The following is an 18751-nucleotide window of genomic DNA, read 5'->3' on the forward strand; positions in this document are numbered from 1 at the left end:
AAAAGTCCTGGGAGTAATCTTGCAGAGTCCTGTCAAGACAAATAAGGGTGATGATTTAGAATAAAGAATCAATTATGCAAATACCGTTATGGTATAAAAATATTATTAGATTTGTTGGGAAGAATTTTTATATATAACAGTTCTAGTTAATTATTAAATTTCTTTAAAAAAATATGCCATTAAGAAAATAGCAGACAAAGGAAAAGATTTTAGTATATATAATCAGAGCTAAAAATTACCTACAAAGAGTACATTTAGTTATAAGGAAAAAAGTAGTATCCCAGTATAACTGGCAAACAGAATACAATTTCATCAAAGAATTAAAAATAGAACTATTAAGGAAACGGTAAAAACGTTTGTGGTTGCTAGTAATCATAGAATGTAAATTAAGACAAAATAACTTATTTTTACATTCAAATTAATTAAAGGATATGATTTAAAAAATGTCATGAAAATGGTACTTTTATATCTTGCAGGTGGGAAGACAAATTGATGCAACTCTCTTGAAAAGCAATCTGGCAATATGAACCAAAAGCCATGAAAAGGCTTGTGCTATTATAATTAGTAAGTCAATTTATAGAAATTTGTTTTTTAAAAGTAAAGTAAAATAAGGGAAAACCCTCGTTGGGGAAGATGTTCATTGCAATATTGTCTACAACAGGAAAAATATTGGAAGAAAAAATCTAACAAATTGATAAAATCATATTAGGTAAATTAGGGTGGACCTCTGTGGTAGAAAATTATGCAACTGATAGAAATGATAATAATAAAAATCACATAGCAACATAGAAATGCCTTAATTAGAATCTTAAGTGGAAAATGAGCATATGAAATAGAATGCAGGCTATTGTCATTACATACAATTATGTAGAGAAGACTGAAAGGAAACATTTCAAAGGTTTGTAAGTTATTTAAAGATAGTGAGATTACAGATTTTTTTTTTTTTTACTTTCCATACATATTCTTCAATGTTGTTATAATGATTTAACAATGAAAATGTAATTGATAGTGTTTTATTGCTATTTCCTTAATTCCAGAATGGCTGTAATGTTGGCTGTAAATATGAAATTTTCTTTCATACACCAATATTTTCAAGAATGGCATATTCACATGCAGTATGTGGTAAGTTGCATCATTTCTCTTTGAACTGGGCTGATAATTTTCAAGCTAACAAACCTGTTCCTCCGTGAAAGTAAGTTGCCCCTAAAGACCTTACTCTTACTATACATAAGCAGTAGTTAACAAAGAGCTATTATTTTGAAATGGCAAATGCTTCCTATACTCAGATGTTTTTATACATTCACAACTCACAAGCAATCAGCCTGACTAAAGCACTGGGAATGCACCGAGACAGCATTTTCATATGCCTGGGAGACAATTCAACCCAGAGGTGCAAATGCAGAATACATGTTTATAAGAACGGTCACTGATTTTTCACTACTTAGGAAAGCCATGCTATGTGTGCCAAGATAGATGTACCTAAATCTAAGGCTTTCATGCCTTGAAGGATAGATGGAAATCACTTTCTATCGTCCACCTCCTAGATTTTCTAAAACCTAACTTGGAGAGACATCCAGTTCTGTAGGTTAAGCAGAGAATAATGCAAATAGCTTAAGCTCAAACTACATCCAATTTTATATAAGATTCCACATTTCTGAGCTTTTCTTCCTAAGCCTGCGTCTCTTTTTCTGTTCCCCATCTTAATTAATGTTTCTGAATTCCAAACATTTTCCTAAGAGAAACATCTCAAAGTTATTCCAGACTCCTCTCTCTCCCTCATTCAGAGACTGTCAGCTTTTATCACCTGAACCTCTATAATGCTTCTTGAGTTGAGTCTCTATTTCTATACTTGAAATATTATATTAGCTTTTTGATAGCTTCTTCCAAAGTTATCTTCTTCAAACAATATTTAAAAATATTTAGCTTTTGGCTGGGCACGGTGGCTCATACCTGTAATCCCAGCACTTTGGGAGGCTGAGGTGGGCAGATCACTTGAGGTCAGGAGTTCAAAACCAGCCTTGCCAACATGGTGAAACTCCATCTCCACTAAAAGTACAAAAAAATTCGCCAGGCGTGGTGGTGCGTGCCTGTAATTCCAGCTACTCGGGAGGCTGAGGCAGGAGAATCACTTGAACCTGGGGCGTGGAGGTTGCAGGGAGTTGAGATCACATCACTGCACTCCAGCCTGGGTGACAGAAGGAGACTCCGTCTCAAAAAAATTATATATATATATATATATATATATATATATATATATATATATTTAGCTTTTATATTAAAAAAATCTTTGGTGTCTCTTTACTGTCTGCAGGATAAAGTCCAATTTTCTTTTTGTTACAACATTATCAGTGTGTTTAATACCACTGAACTCTACACTTCAAAATGGTTAAGATACTAAATTTTGTTCTGTATATCTTACTACAATAAAAACTTTGGAGAAAAACATAAGTAAACCTTTTTAAAGTGGTTCAGTAACTTGTCTAAAATCACATAGCTATTAAGTACAGACATTATTATTCAAAAAATCCTTGTCATACTCCAAAACATACTCCTTTTCTATCATAGTCATGGTTTTCATACTGCTTCATGAACGATACAGTATTTTATTTGAATAAAGGTTCTTTACTGCCCTTTTGTACACTTTTAACATAAAAATGATTAATGCTTACTTTTTACATTACTCTTTCAGATTTAAACTGTGGTCTTAGTTTTGTAAAATTTAGCGTATCTTCATGTGTTTGGAAATTGAAGGGTGCCTGAATGTTTCTTCTTAGTCATTGCTTCTGTAATCCATATATTTTTCTCCAAATAAAAGGTGATGTCTTAAACTGTGACTTAGCAAGCTACCTATGTATTTGCCTTGTGTGTAAATGGAGATAATAGGAAATACAACCAATTTTTCTTCAGAAATATAATTAAAAAAACATCTCTAATTACTACTCATAAACATCCTTTGTAAAGTTTTTAAAATCACATATACACTTTAAGTGAATGATGCCAAACTTCAACAGTTAGCTGTTGTAATCTGATGTAATCTTAGAACTCATCTAGTGCTTAATGGTAAATTTTTTCTTATGTCTGGGACTAACTTTTCTAAGCCTTGCAATAAATCCGAGTCACTTAACTATAGCACTCTTTATCACACTCTGAGGATCTTGTGACTGCTGTCTCCCCAAAATTTGATCTTTAAAAAAAAATTGGTAAGTGGTCATCCACTTTTTAACTCTTGTATTTCTATTTTTCACCTCTTCCTCATGTACTTCATATATAGACACAGCCCATTGTTTTCTTTCCTTAATTCCAGGAGGCCTTTGCTTGATTCCATGCCTTTGTATGAAAATATTTTCTGTGGTACATGACGAACACATAACCATTATCTGTTCATATATGTCTCCCTTACTGCATTATGAGTCATTCAGAACAGAGACCATGTCTTGTTTATCACTGTATACCAAGCATCTGCAGAGGGTAAAGAGTCGAGATACATTAATTGAGTGAGTAAATAATTTAATTAATCCAGTAGTGTAGAGCGCAGATTAAGTTAATGTGACCCTCCAAAAAACCAACTCTTTGGTTTTCACAGGTGGGGAGTTTTGGGTGGGGAGATGCTGGGAAGAGGTGAGTCTATAGACCTGGCCCAGGCTTCACCTGGAAGCAGGGCTCTGAATGTTCACAAGCAGTTCTAACTAAAGCTAGAAAGAAGAGAGCTAAACTGGGAACATGGTAGGGGCTGCATTCAAGATCAGGAATTAAAGATTAAGTCAAGACTATAATTAAATATTATTAGAGGATCATAGACCCTGTTTTATATTTCCTGGAACCTCCCATAGATAGCTTTTCTTGCTGCAGATAGGCCAAATTTATATGCTCTGCTAAGAACTTGAAATAGAATCTGTATTATCGATAGAAGTAGAACCCAGTATTTTGACAGGCAGCTGGGTTGAGGGCAGGGCTGGCTTTTGTTCTTGAATATTAAGAAACTTAACAAACACATACATGCACGGACAACTAGAAGTGGGCCAAATGACATTTCAGTTAGAAGAAACAGAATGTACAGAGGCTCAGAGATGTGAAAGTCTGTACCGTGTTTGGGGGATTTCCAATACTTTCATTTGGTGTGAAGATAGAATATGAGGGACCAATAGAAGCGATTAGTGACTTTTGGGAAAGAGTGAAAGATCCAAGGTGACCCTCATGGTCCTTGCCTCCTGGTGTTCACATGTAATTATCTTTCTGTAAGTGTGGCCAAAAACAGTGACTGCATTCTAATGAACAGAATATGGAAGGGTGATGATATATTACTCCTATGATTATACTACATTCTACAATACTCAATGTTGGTAGCAGACTCATTCCCTCTCTCCTCTTGCTGGTTTTGAGGAAGTAAGTTGCCATGCATTCTGTAGCCACAAGAAGCTGAATGCTGCCAACAACCATTTACAAGCAGGCAGGCAGATTCTACCCTAACTGAGCCTCCCTTCTGTAATCACCTCCATTTGAGTGCAGGCAGAACCTCTGACTTGATTCTAACCAATAAAATACTACAAAGGTGATGGAATATGACTCCTATGATTTCATTATGTTATGTTAGTCTGTCTTACTAGCATGCTGTCTCTTCCTCTCTCTGCCTTTTTATTTTTAAACAAATAAGCCTTCATGAACCTTGTAGCTACAAGAAAGTGAAAATGAATGCTTCCAATAACAACATGAGCAGGGAAATGTATCCTTCCCTAGTTGAGCTTCCAGATGAGAACCCAGCCTGGGCTAGGGTCTTTGTGCTGTAGTAATTTGTTACTCAGCAGTAGATAACTGATACAATAGCAGGAAGCAAAAGCCCTTGGTAATCTCCACTTTCATCTCCAAACAATCTATGCAAACAGTTAAAATATTGTTCAAGGGGGAGAGAATTATATTTTATCTTATCAAGCTTTGTCAAAGCCTTATCAAGTATTTTATTAATTTTCTATTACTTTGAAGAAGTAAAAAAATTATTAAAGCCAGTTTTACAGACTAATCTTCTACTTTCTTCTTTTGTTCGCCCTTTTATATCTGCTGATCTTTATCTCCAATATAAGCTATGTCCAAAGCCAACTCTCCTTCTCTAGTTTGAGGTGAAATGTCTCTTACTACCATCAACTGCTTTTAGATCACCCCTGTAGCTCATTTTTATTTTTAAAAACCTTTTCTCCCTTTATAAATATATGGTACCTTTTAAATGAATTCCAACTATCTCTGAACATGCCACATAGGTGAATATTAATTAGAACATTATATGCATTTGTTATTTAGTTTCCCCTTGGAAATAAAATGTAAAGGAAAACTATGGAAAAATATACTTACTCTAGGCATTCTCTGCAGTGATTTATGACAGATGAAATAAGCAATAAAGGATGCTAACAAAGCTATTTCTTTGGACAATCTGAACCTCGTAGGTTTGACACATTTTAATTGCAAAATAAATGACAAATAATGGTGCACTACTATGATTTTTTGTCTTTATCATTATGCTTGCTGTTTTTTACATATTGTAATTACTTATCCCTATTTTTATGTAGGTCTGTGCCATGGTATATCTCTCTGACTAGTTTTTAAGTCAGGAGGAATTGTGTATCGTGGGATACAAAATGAAATTTAGGAAGACTTAAGCAAGTTAAAGAATGTTTGTAACCAATAGCCTTATTCTATGGCTGACTCACTTCTGCACATCATCTCCATAAAATTTGCCTTATAAAAAAGAACTTCATTTTCAGAGAAATTGGCTGATAAAATGTGGCATTAATATTATTAACAACTTTCCATCAAATGATATACGCAGTTTACTGAAAAGAAAAGCAGAGCTAATGGTAATAGTTGTAAATGTGCAGAGAAGATAATTGTAGTTCTATAGCTGGAGAAGCCTGGAAGATATCTATTCCAAATTTCTCATTTTGCAGATGAGGACACTAAAATCCAGGAAACTGACTGGTTAAAGTTATGTCTAAGGTTAAATCATGTAAATGGCTCCTCTGGGTTTCCAGTGCACAACCTGCATGGCTGTACAATTAGTACAACCCTGTTTGATTTCATTCCATTTCTTTGAAGCTTAAAGATTAACTACGTTTTTTTGGATGACCTTTGTGTTTTCCAGGATGTGCACTGTGTTAGAGCTCTTGTGTGGAATTCATACAAAGAAACCAAAAGAGCCATTTATGATTTGAACTATGGTCTCAGACTAAATCCTTCTCACATTTGTACTTTAATATTAAGAGGGGCCATCATCAAGTCTATTACAGATGTAAATGAGCAGTTTAATGCGAATAAAGATCATGAAAATGTAAATGCAATATTTGTGGGGTTGAATTTATTTTTTTCAAAAAATAAAAAGGACACATGTGCAGAATGTACAGGTTTGTTACATAAGTATACACGTGTCATGGTGGTTTGCTGCACCTATTGACCTGTCCTCTAAGTTCCTTCCCTTCACCCCCCAACCCCCAACAGCCCTGCTGTGTGTTGTTCCCTTCTCCGCATCCATGTGTTCTCAATGTTCAACTCCAACTTATGAGTAAGAACATGTGGTGTTCAGTTTTCTATTCCTGTGTTAGTTTGCTGAGGATAATGGCTTCTAGCTTCATCCATGTCCCTGCAAAGGACATGATCTCATTCCTTTTTATGGCTGCATAGTATTCTGTGGTGTATATGTATCACATTTTCTTTATCCAGTCTATCATTGATGGGCATTTGGGTTGCTTCCATGTTTTGGTATTGTAAATAATGCTGCAATAAACATATGTGTTCATGTGTCTTTATAGTAGAATGATTTATATTCCTTTGGGTATATACCCAGTAATGGGATTGCTGGGTCAAATGGTATTTCTGGTTCTAGATCCTTGAAGATTTGCTGTACTGTTTTCCACAATGGTTGAAGTAATTTACATTCCCACCCACAGTGTAAAAGTATTCCTGTTTCTCCATAGCCTCGCCAGCATCTATTGTTTCCTGACTTTTTAATAATCACCATTCTGACTGGCATGAGATGGTATCTCATTGTGGTTTTGATTTGCATTTCTCTGATGATCAGTGATGTTGAGCATTTTTTTATGTTTCTTAGCTGTGTAAATGTCTTTTTTTGAGAATTGTCTGTTCATATCCTTTGCCCACTTTTTGATGGGTTTTTTTTGTTTTTTTTTCTTGTAAATATGTTTAAGTTCCTTGTAGATTCTGGATATTAGATCTTTGTCAGATGGGTAGATTGCAAAAATTTTCTCCCATTCTGGAGGTTGCCTGTTCACCCTGATGATAGTTTCTTTTGCTGTGCAGAAGCTCTTTAGTTTGATTAGATCCCATTTCTCAATTTTGGCTTTCATCACAATTTCTTTTCCCACTTTTGTCATGAAGTCTTTGCCTGTGCCTGTGTCCTGAATGGTATTGCCTAGATTTTCTTTGAGGGTTTTTATGGTTTGGGGTTTTACATTTAAGTGTTTAATCCATCTGGAGTTAATTTTTGTATAAGGTGTAAAGAAGGGGTCCAGTTTCTGTTTTCTGCATATGGCTAGCCAGTTTTCTCAGCACCATTTACTGAATAGGAGATCCTTTCCCCATTGCTTGTTTTTGGTAGGTTTGTTGAAGATCAGATGGTTGTAGATGTGTGGTGTTATTTCTGAGGTCTTTGTTCTGCTCCATTGGTCTATATGTGTGTTTTGGTACCAGTACCATGCTGTTTTGCTTACTGTAGCCTTGTAGTATAGTTTGAAGTCAGGTAACGTGATGCCTCCAGCTTTGTTCTTTTTGCTTAGGATTGTCTAGGCTATGCAGGCTCTTTTTCGGTTCCATATGAAATTTAAAATAGTTTTTTCTAATTCTGTGGAGAATGTCAATGGTAGTTTGATGGGAATAGCACTGAATCTATAAATCACTTTTGGCAGTATGGCCATTATCACGACATGGATTCTTCCTATCCATGAGCATGGAATGTTTTTCCATTTGTTTGTGTCCTCTCTTATTTCCTTGAGCAGTGGTTTGTAGTTCTCCTTGAAGAGGTCCTTAATATGCCTTGTTAGCTGTACTCCTAGGTCTTTTATTTTCTTTGTAGTAATTGTGAATGGGAGTTCACTCATGATTTGGCTCTCTGCTTGCCTATTCTTGGTGTAAAGGAATGCTTGTGATTTTGCACATTGATTTTGTATCCTGAAACTTTGCTGAAGGTGCTTATCAGTTCAAGAAGTTTTTGGACTGAGATGATGGGATTTTCTAAATAGACCATCATGTCATCTGCAAACAGAGACAAGTTGACTTCCTCTCTTCCTATTTGAATACTCCTTATTTCTTTCTCTTGCCTGACTGCCCTGGCCAGAACTTTCAATACTATGTTGAATTGGAGTGGGGAGGGAGGGCATCCTTGTCTTGTACCAGTTTTCAAAGGGAATGCTTCCAGTTTTTCCCCATTCAATATGATTTTGGCTGTGGGTTTGTCATAGATAGCTCTTATTATTTTAAGATATGTTCCATCAATCCCTAGTTATTGAGAGTTTTTAATATGAAGTTATGTTGAATTTTATCAAAGGCCATTTCTGCATCTATTGAGATAATTATGTGGTTTTTGTTGTTGGTTCTGTTTATGTGATGGATTACTTTATTGATTTGTGTATGTTGAACCAGCCTTGCATCCCAGGGATGAACCTGAGTTGATCATGGTGATTAAGGTTTTTGATGTGCTGCTGGATTCAGTTTGCCAGTATTTTACTGAGGATTTTTGCATCGATGTTCATGAGGGATATTGGCATGAAGTTTTCTTTTTTTGTTGTGTCTCTTCCCAGTTTTGGTATCAGGATGATGCTCGCTACATAAGATGAGTTAGGGAGGAGTCCCTCCTTTTCAGTTGTTTGGAGTAGTTTCAGAAGGAATGGTACCAGCTCCTCTTTGTATTTCTGGTAGAATTCAACTGTGAATCTGTGTGGTCCTGGGCTTTTCTCAGTTGATAGGTAATTAATTACTGCCTCAATTTCAGAGCTTGTTATTGGTCTATTTAGGGATTCAACTTCTTCCTTGTTTAATCTTAGCAGGGTGTATGCATCCAGGAGTTTACCCATTTCTTTTAGACTATTTAGTTTATTTGCATAGAGGTGTTTATAGTATTCTCTGATGGTAGTTCGTGTTTCTGTGGGGTCAGTGGTGATATCCCCTTTATCATTTTTTATTGTGTATATTTGATTCTTTTCTCTTTTCTTCTTTATTTGTCTAGCTAGCAGTCTATCTATTTTGTTAATGTTTTCAAAAAACCAGCTCCTGGATTCATTGACTTTTTGAAGGGTTTTTTTGTGTCTCTATTGCCTTCAATTCTTCTCTGATCTTAGTTATTTCTTGTCTCCTGCTAGCTTTTGGATTAGTTTGCTCTTGCCTCTCTAGCTCTTTTAATTATGATGTTAGGATGTCAATATGAGATCCTTCTAGCTTTCTGATATGGGTATTTATTGCTATAAATTTCCCTCTTAACACTGCTTTAGCTGTGTCCCAGAAATTCTGGTATGTTTTCTCTTTGTTCTCACTGGTTTCAAAGAACTTCTTGATGTCTGCCTTAATTTCATTATTTATGCAGGAGTCATTCAGGAGCAAGTTGTTCAATTTCCTTGTAATTGTGTGGTTTTGAGTGAGTTTCTTAATCCTGAGTTCTAATTTGATTGCACTGTGGTCTGAGAGACTGTTAAGATTTCAGTTTTTTTTGCATTTTCTGAGGAGTGTTTTACTTCCAATTATGTGGTCAATTTTACAATAAGTGCCATGTGGCATTGAGAAGAATGTATATCTGTTGATTTTGGGTTGAGAGTTCTATAGACGTTTAATAGGCCCACTTGATCCAGAGGTGAGTTCAAGTTCTGAATATCCTTGTTAATTTTCTGTCTCATTGATGTGTCTAATACTGACAGTGGGTTGCTAAAGTCTTCCACTGTTATTGTGTGTGAGTCTAAGTCTCTTTGTAGGTCTCTAGAACTTGTTTTATGAAACTGGGTGCTCCTGTATTGGGTGCATATATATTTAGAATAGTTAGCTCTTTTGTCAAATTTTACTCTTTACCATTATGTAATGCCCTTCTTTGTCTTTTTTGATCATTGTTGGTTTAAAGTCTGTTTTGTTAGAGACTAGGATTGCAACCCATGCTTTTTTTTTTTTTTTGCTTTCCATTTGCTTGGTAAATTTTCCTCCATTCTTTTATTTTGAGCCTGTGTGTGTCTTTGCACATAAGATGGGTCTCTTGAATAAAGCACAGTGATGGATCTTGACTCCTTATCCAATTTGCCAGTCTGTGTCTTTTAATTGGGGCATTTAGTCCATATACATTTGAGGTTAGTATTGTTATGTTTGAATTTGATCCTGTCATTGTGATGCTAGCTGGTTATTTTACACACTAGTTGATGCAGTTTTTTTTTTTGTAGTGTCATTGGTCTTTATATTTTGGTGTGTTTTTGCAGGGCTAGAAGCGGTTTTTCCTTTCCGTATTTAGTGCTTCTTTCAGGACCTCTTGCAGGGAAGGCCTGCTAGTAATAAAATCCCTCAGCATTTGCTTGTCTGTAAAGGATTTTATTTCTCCTTCTCTTATGAAGCTTAGTTTGGCTGGATATGGAATTCTGTGTTGAAAATTCTTTAAGAAGGTTGAATATTGGCCCCCAATCTCTTCCGGCTTGTAGGGTTTCAGCTGAGAGGTCCACTGTTAGTCTGATGGACTTCCACTTGTAGGTGACCTGGCCTTTCTCTCTGGCTGCCCTTCACAACTTTTCCTTCGTTTCAACCTTGGAGAATCTGATGATTACGTGTCTTGGGGTTGATCTTCTCATGGAGTCTCTTAATGGTGTTCTCTGTATTTCCTGAATTTGCATGTTGGCCTGTCTTGCTAGGTTGGGGAAGTTCTCCTGGATAATATCCCGAAGTGTGTTTTTCAGCTTGTTTCCATTCTCCCTGTCTCTTTCTGGTACTCCAAACAATTGTAGGTTCGGTCTTTTTATGAAGTCTCATATCTCTTGGGGGCTTTGTTTATTCCTTTTCATTCTTTTTTTCTCTGTTCTTGTCTCTATGTCTTATTTCAGTAAGGTGGTCTTCAAACTCGGATATCCTTTCTTTTGCTTGGTTGATTTGGCTGTTGATACTTGCGTATGCTTCACGAAGTTCTCTTGCTGTACTTTTCAGCTCCATCAGGTCATTTTTGTTTCTCTCTAAACTGGTTTTTCTAGTTAGCAATTCCTCTAACCTTTTATCAGTTTCTTAGCTTGTTTGGAGTGGGTTAGAACATGCTCCTTTAGCTCATCGTAGTTTTTTTACTACCCATCTTCAGAAGCCTACTTCTATCAATTCATCCATCTGATTTCTCATCCAATTCTGTGCCCTGATGGAGAGACATTGCTATCATTTGGAGGAGAAGAAGCACTCTGGCCTTTTGGGTTTTCAGCATTTTTTCATTGATTCTTTCTCATCTTTGTAAGTTTGTCTAGTTTCAGTCTTTAAGGCTGCTGACCCTTGGATGGGGATTTTGTGGGGGCCTTTTTGTTGTTGTTGTTGATGCTGTTGTTTTTGGTTTCTGCTTGTTTGTTTTTCTTTCAGTAGTCTGGTCCTTCTTCTGTAGGGCTGCTGCAATTTGCTGGACATTCACTTCAGGCCCTATTCATCTGATTTGCTCCTGTGCCTGAAGATGTTACTCAAGGAGGCTGGAGAGCAGCAAAGATGGGTGTCTCCTCCTTCTTCTGGGACCTCTGACCTTGAGGGGCACCAACATGATGCTAGTAGGATCACTCCTGTATAGGGTGTCTGACAACCCCTGTTGGAGGGTCTCAGCCAGTTAGGTGGCACGGGGAGCAGGACCTATTTAATGAAGCACTTTTTCCCTTGGTGGAGAAGATGTGTTTCTCAGGGGAAACCCACTCATCTAGGCTGCCTGGATTCCTCAGAATTAACAGGAGAGGCTAAGTCTGCTGGTCCACAGAGACTGTGGCTACCCTGCCCCTGACCAGGGGCTTAGGCCCAGGGAGATTTGAATTCTGTCCCTAGCCTCTGGCTGGAGTTATTAGAGATCCAGCAGGGAAGCCCCACCCACTGAGGAAGGATGGGTCAGGGTTAGGCTTTAAGAGGCCCTCTGGCCACAGAATGCCACAGCTGGTGTGTTGGGCTGTGGGGACAAGTCTTGGGACCAAGCCGTCCAGCCTACCTGGCTTCAGCAGGGGAAAAGTGCAGCCTGGAGCTATAGAAATGGATGTCGCCCTTTCCCCTCTCAGGGAGCTTAGCGTGTTAGGCAGTTGTGAGTCCCAGTGCTGGCTGTTGCCCCTCCCCCGAGGTACTCAAAAGGCTTTGACAGCAGACAACCACAGCTGGTGCTGGTCACCCCTCCCCCAGGAGTTTGGTAGGCCTAAGCAGATTCCAGCTGAGAGGCTGTAGGAGTCTGCACGTCTGGGCTGGGGGACGCTAGGCCCTGGTGGCGTGGGTTCACAAGTGGGATCTTCCAATCCGTGGGTTGCATAGTTCCGTGGAAAAAGCACAGTTTCCCCGGTTAGATAGCATGATCACTCATCACCTCCCTTGGCTGTGGGGTGTGGGCTCCCCTGCCCCATGTGGCTCTCAGGTGGGCTGCCGCACCACACTGCTCTTCTTTCTCTCTGTGGGTCATGCTAGCCTTCTAGTCAATTTTTTTTTTTTTTTTTTAGACAGAGTCTCGCTCTGTTGCCAGGCTGGAGTGTAGTGGCACGATCTTAGCTCACTGCAACCTCTACCTCCTGGGGTCAAGCGATTCTCCTCTCTCAGCCTCCTGAGTAGCTGGGACTATAGGCGTGTGCCACCACCCCCAGCTAATTTTTATATTTTTAGTAGAGATGGGGTTCCACCATGTTGGCCAGGATAGTGTCAATCTCTTTACCTTGTGATCTCCCCGCCTCGGCTTCCTGAAGTAGTCAATTTTGATGAAAGAACCTGGATACCTTGGTTGCCGGTGAAGGATTCACATGCTTGTTATGATTTTATTCAATGGGAGCCTCTGAATGCCATGGCTTCTAGTTGGCCATCTTGGCCCCACCCCCTAAATGCAATTTTCAATTTTCTTCTGCTGGCAGAAATATATAAAGAGCATGATCTCTATGATTTTTTCAGCTCAGACTGAGTCTTTTTCCACTTATCATAGGGAAGATGGGCTCCTCTTAGGTGTTCTTTGTTTTTCTCACAGATTGCCACACACCCCATATTGTTCCTACCAAGATGAGTGTGATCGTTTTTTCAGAATTTTGTCTGGGTTAACAAGATGGCAAAATAGAGGGTCACTGACTTTAGTTTCTTTCACAGAAATACTGATTAGCAACTATCCACAGACAAGAATGCCTTTGTGAAAAATCCCAGAACCCAAGACGTCGTGGGGAGAAGGGACAGGGGAGGTGAGGCTGAAGCACTCCCTTGGAGTACAAAAACTGAGAAAAGTCACATTACAAGTCACATTTTGCCCATGTTGCCCCTCTCACAGCCTGGCACAGTGCCACTCCAAGAGGGAACCTTCAGGCTTATGGTTTCTCCAGTGAGAAAAAGGGAGCTTGAGGTAGTCAGCTTCCCTAGCATTTCAGAGTGCTCCCCAGGAGGCCCACTTATATCTCACTTCATGAGGAACACTGGGGGAATTGGCATGGCTACAGCACAAGGGGTGGGCTAGGTACAAAAGAAGGGAGGCAGAGCTTATAGCTACCAGCAGGCAAATCTTAGTGCTGGCACTAGATCCCTGCCAGCAGCCTTGACTAACCAGAGAGACCAGCCACTGGCTCTGCCCACCCACAGAACTAAGCCAGCTGCCCCAACTGGCCAACAAGGATGGTCAGAGTTCTGCCCAGCTGAGATTGCTGGTTAGTAGTCTGGCCTAGCCACAGAGCCCAGACTATAACCACACCAACTAGCAGAGCACAGCCTATAGCCCTGCCTGACAAAGAAGCCTGGCCAGTGACCCTTCCCATCCAAGGAACACAGTTAGCAGCCCTACCTAGGCAAGGGACCCAACCAGTTATGTTGCCCAACTTTGAGGCACAGACTATGGCCATGCCCAATTGCAGTGTCCAGCCAGTGGCCCTGCTTGACCATAGAGCATAGCCAATAGACTCACCTGACCACAGAGCATAGCTAATAACCCCCACTTGACCTCATAACACAGGCACTGGCCCTGCCCAATCAGAGACTCTGGCAGCTTGCCTCATCTATCCATGGGTACTACCAGATGGCCTATCCCACTCCAGGCTGGGATGACTCATGAAGGTCTTTTCCGAATGAAGTAAACCTGTAAAGGCTGGAAGAGGGAACAGCTTACTCAAATGCATAGACACCAATGCAAGGATACAAGCATCACGAAGAATCAGAGGAACATGACATTACCAAAGCAAACAAATAAATCTTCAATAACTGACTCTAAAGAAATAAGTATCTATAAACTGACTGGCAAAGAATTCAGAATAACCCTATTAAAGAAGTTTGTAACTACAAGAAGACACAGATAGGCAACTAAACAAAAATAGGAAAACAATACATGAACAAATGAAATGTTCATTAAAGAAAGCTGAAGAATGGAATTCTTCAACTAAAAAGTTCAATAAAGAGCTGATAGACTCAGGCAAGCAGAAGAAAGAATCAGTGAACTTGAAGACATCCTTTGAAATTATCCAGTCAAAGGAGTAAAAAATCAGAAAAATGAAAAACAGTGAAGAAACCCTATAGGGTTTATGGGACACTATAAGCAAAACAATATACATATAATGGGAGTCCTAGAATGGGAGAGAGAATGGGGAGAAAGTCTATTTTAAAAAATAATGACTGTAAACTTCCCAAATTTGGGGAGAGAAATGGACATTGAGATTCATTAGACCCAAAGGTTCTCAAATAGGTTGATCTCAAAGAGGTATACAGCAAGTAAATTAGCAGAATTCAAAGACAAAGAGAGAATTTTTAAAGTAGCAAGAGAAAAGTGACTCATCACATATGAAGGAGCCTCCATCAGACTTCACTGGATTACTCATGAGAAATCTTGCAGGCCAGGAGAGAGTAGGGACATATATTAAAAATATTGAAAGCAGTAAAACTGCCAAGAATACTATACCCAGCAAAGTTGTCCTTGAGAAATGAAGGAAAGATAAAGACTTTCCCAAACAAAAGCTGTGGGAGTTTATTACTACTAGACCTGCCTTACAAGAAATGCTAAAGGGAGTTAAGGGAGTTTTTCAATCTGAAATTAAATGATTATAATTAACAATGTAAAAGCACATGAATGTATAAAACTCACTGGGAAAGGTAAATACAGTCAGCCCTCTATATCTTTGGGTTTCACATCTGTCAAGTCAACCAACCACAGATTTAAAATATTAGAAAAAAACACATCAATATTGAAGATGTACAGACATTTTTCTTTTCATTCTTCCCTATACAATACAGTGTAACAACTATTTATATAGTATTTACATTTTATTAGGTATTATAGGTAAATTAGAGATGATTTAACGTTGGAAAATGTGCATAGGTTATATGCAAATATTATGCCACTTTTTATCAGGGATTTGAGCATCTGCAAATTTTGGTATCCACAGAAAGTTCTGGAATCAATCCCCTACAAACAGTGAGGGGCAAGTGTTTATAGTTAAATTCTGAATTTTCTAGTATTGAAATAGTCTTACGTAAATCACTTTCAACTCTAGTGTAAAAGTTTAAAGACAAATATTAAAAGTAACTTTAACTGCAATAATTTGTTAATGAACACACAATATTAAACAGATGTAAATTGTAACATTAATAACCTTAAATGTGAGTTGGTGGGGAGAATTAAAAGTATAGAGTTTTTTTTATGTGATTGAACTTATGAGCTTAAAATAAAATGTTATAACTATAAAGTATTTTTAAATAAGCCTCATGATAGCCACAAAGGAAATATCTGTAGTTGATACAGAAAAAATTAAGATAAAGGAATCCAAGCATACCACCACAAAAAGTCATAAAATCACAAAGGAAAACAGCAAAAGAAGAAGAAGGGAAGAGAGGAACTCCAAAACAGAAAACAACAAAATGGCAATAGTAAGTCCTTACCTATTGATAATTAAATATAAGTGGATTAAGTTATCTAATCAAGAAACATAGAGTGGCCAAATGGATTTTAAAAACCAAGATCCAACTATGCTGCATATAGGAGACTCACTTTCAGTTTAAAGACACGCATAGGTCTCAAGTGAGAAATAATTTGGCAAATAAAAATTAAAAAATAAAAAAAAGACACACATAAGCTGGAAGTGACGGAATGGAAAATAATATCCCATGCATATGGTAATCTAAAGAAAGTTGGGGTGGCTACTTAGACAAAATAGACTTTAAGTCAAGAACTGTGACAAGAGACAAAGAGGGCCATTATACAATGACAAGGGGGTCATGTCATCAAGAGGATATAACAATTGTAAATATATATGTACCCAAAACTGGAGTACCTAAATATATAAAGGAAATATTAACAGAACTGGAGGGAGGAGAAATAGATAGCAATACAATAGTGGTAGGGGACTTCAATACCCACCTTCCACAATGACAGAAAATCAATAAGGGAACAGAGGAATTAAACAATGTTGTAGACCGAGTGGCTCTAACAGACAAATATAGAACATTCTATCCAAAAGCAGCAGATTACATATTCTCCAAATAAAGATCAAATGTTAGGACTTAAAACAAGTCTTAAGATTGCAATCATATCAAGTATCTTTTCTGACCACAATGGTATAAAACTGGAAATCAATGACAGGAGAAAAATGGAAAACTCACAAATATGTGGAAATTATGCAATACATTTCTGAACAACCAATGGGAAAAAGAAGAAATCAAAAAGGAAATTTTAAAAATATCTTGAGACAAATAAAATGGAAACACAACATACTAAAACTTATGGGATGCAGCAAAACCAGTTCTTAATATAGCAATAAATGCCTATGTCAAGAAAAATGAAAGATCTCAAATAACCTAACTTTAAACATCAAGGAAGAAGAAGAAATCTCAAACTTAGCCGAATAAACAAAGTAATAAAGATAAGAACAAAATACATGAAATACAGATTAGAAAGACAATATAAAAGATTAACAAAATGAAGACTTTGCTTTTTGAAAAGACAAACAAAATCGGCAAATTTAGCTAGATAACCAAGAAATAAAGAGAGGATTGAAATCAAATTATGAATGAAAGAGAAGGCATTACAACTGATACCATCCAACCACAAAGGGTCATAAAAGATTACTATGAACAATTATATACCAACAAATTGGGTAACCTTTTCTAGAAATATACGACCTACCAAGACTGACTCATAAAGAAATAGAAAATCTAAACACACCAGTAAAGAGTAAGGAGATTGAATTGTTAATTAAAAATTACCCAACAAAGAAGAGAACAGGACCGATGGTATCACTGGTGGATTCCACCAAATATTAATGAGCAATTAATGCCAATTCTTTTCAAACTTCCAAAAAATTAAAGAGGAGAAAACACTTCCAAACCTGTTCAATGAGGCCAGCATTACCCCAACACCAAAGCCAGATATGGATACTACAAGGAAAGGAAATTACAGGCCAATATCCCTGATGAAAATAGATATAAAAATTCTCAACCAAATACTAGCAAACAAAATACTAGCAAAATTCAACAATACATTAAAAGGAGCATACACCATGATCAAATGGAATTTATTCCAGGCATGTAAGGGTGGCATGATATACCAAATCAATAAGTATGATACACCACTTTAACAAAATGGAGGATAAAAATCGTGTGATCATTTCAGTAGGTGCAAAAAAAGCATCTGACAAAATTCAACATTCTTTCATTGTAAAAACTTTAAAAATTGGGTATAGAAGCAATATACCTAAACATGATAAAGACCACATATAACAGGCCCACAGCTAACATCATACTCAATGTTGAAAAGCTGAAAATTTTTCTCTAAGATTAGGGGCAAGTCAGGATGCCCACTCTTGCTCCTTCTATTCAACATAGTACTGAAAGTCCTAGCCATTGCAAGAGGCAAGAAAAAGAAATAAAAAGCAACCAAATCAAATAGGGAAAAGTTAAATTGCCTCTGATTGCAGATGACATGATCTTATCTATATAAAACCCTAATGGCTCCACCAAAGAAAACTATAGAAATAAGAAATTTAGTAAAGCTACAGGGTACAAAATCAATAAAAATCAGTTGCATGTCTACGCAATATCTGAAAATAAAAACTATGTCATTTACAATAACATCAAAAACAACAAAATCCTTATGAATAAATTTAACCAAGGGGTGAAAGATCTGTATATTGAAAACTACGTGATGTTGATGATAGAAATTGAAGAAGACACCAATAAATGGAAAAACATCCCATGTTTTGGAAGAACCCCTATCAAAATTCCAATGCCACTTTTCACAGAAATAGAAAAAACATCTTAAAACTCATATGGAACTATAAAAGACCCCAAATAGCCAAAGCAATCTTGAGAGAGAAGAGCAAAGTTGGAGGCATCAGACATTCTGATTTTAAGTTATTTTACAAAGCTATAGTAATAAAAATGGTATGGTACTGGCATAAAATCAGAAATGCTGACCAATGCAACAGAATAGAGACCAGAAATGAACCCATGGCTATACAGTCAACTAATATTTTACAAGGGTATCAAGAACATACTATGCAGAAAGAATAATCTCTTCAATAAATGATGCTGGGAAAACTGGATATCTATATGCAAAAAGAAATGAACTTGACCTCTATCTTAT

General features: G+C 37.3%; 1 long non-coding RNA gene across 3 annotated transcripts in view; it reads left to right on the forward strand.

The window, feature by feature from the left end:
* Nucleotides 1–18751, forward strand: part of LOC129060453 (uncharacterized) — a 160300-nt gene that overhangs the window by 12403 nt on the left and 129146 nt on the right. For all 3 annotated transcript variants that reach the window (XR_008527190.1, XR_010140909.1, XR_010140910.1), the window contains 3 exons: nt 477–564; nt 1038–1122; nt 13291–13379. This is a non-coding gene — a long non-coding RNA (uncharacterized LOC129060453). The remainder of the gene's footprint in view (nt 1–476; nt 565–1037; nt 1123–13290; nt 13380–18751) is intronic.

Source organism: Pongo abelii, chromosome 6 (assembly GCF_028885655.2).
Source record: "Pongo abelii isolate AG06213 chromosome 6, NHGRI_mPonAbe1-v2.0_pri, whole genome shotgun sequence".
In the NCBI taxonomy this organism is placed as follows: domain Eukaryota; kingdom Metazoa; phylum Chordata; class Mammalia; order Primates; family Hominidae; genus Pongo; species Pongo abelii.